This window comes from Sinocyclocheilus rhinocerous, unplaced genomic scaffold (genome assembly GCF_001515625.1).
Source record: "Sinocyclocheilus rhinocerous isolate Xijiao unplaced genomic scaffold, SAMN03320098_v1.1 scaffold2921, whole genome shotgun sequence".
Classification (NCBI taxonomy): domain Eukaryota; kingdom Metazoa; phylum Chordata; class Actinopteri; order Cypriniformes; family Cyprinidae; genus Sinocyclocheilus; species Sinocyclocheilus rhinocerous.
The window spans coordinates 380,358-381,007 of NW_015655581.1; positions in this window are offsets into that span (position 1 = coordinate 380,358).

Genomic DNA, 650 nt, shown 5'->3' on the forward strand with positions numbered 1-650 from the left:
AAAAAAATGATCATATATATATATATATATATATATATATATATAATATTCGTTAAATATAATAATAATAATGCTTTAAAAATATTACACATTCAAACACGGCCAGAATGTGCACTGAGGGACTCGTTCAAATTCGTTGTCTTAACACGGTAAAATTACACGGCCAGAATGTGCTATATACGTCTATATATATATATATATAAAGAGTTCCATAAACAAGAGTTTAAAGAGCCTTCCATATGACCAGCAGGAGCCATTGAAGATGTCAATGTGACCTTCTGACCTCATCCACCAAGCGTTTCCATGGTAGCAGTAAACAAAGTCTCCAGAGACCGGAAGGAGACGTTCAGAAGGAGATGAATGACCTTTGACAGACGGACTCCAGGAAGAAACACAACTCAAACTCTGTCAGGAGTGATGATGGTAGTTTTCCTCATACGCTGATGGATATTTCATCACAGGCTCTTTCTTTCGGACATCCCGGTATTGTTAATGCTGTTTGAGAGATTGAGTCGGTCTCCACAGAAGCGGATGGGTTGAGAGGTTGTTGGCGTCGGTAAACCCTCATGTTCCCTTTGAAGTGAAAAAGTTGCAAAGACTAAAGTCTCAATTCCAAAGAGATATTCTTTATAAAAGTTAAGAGTTAACCA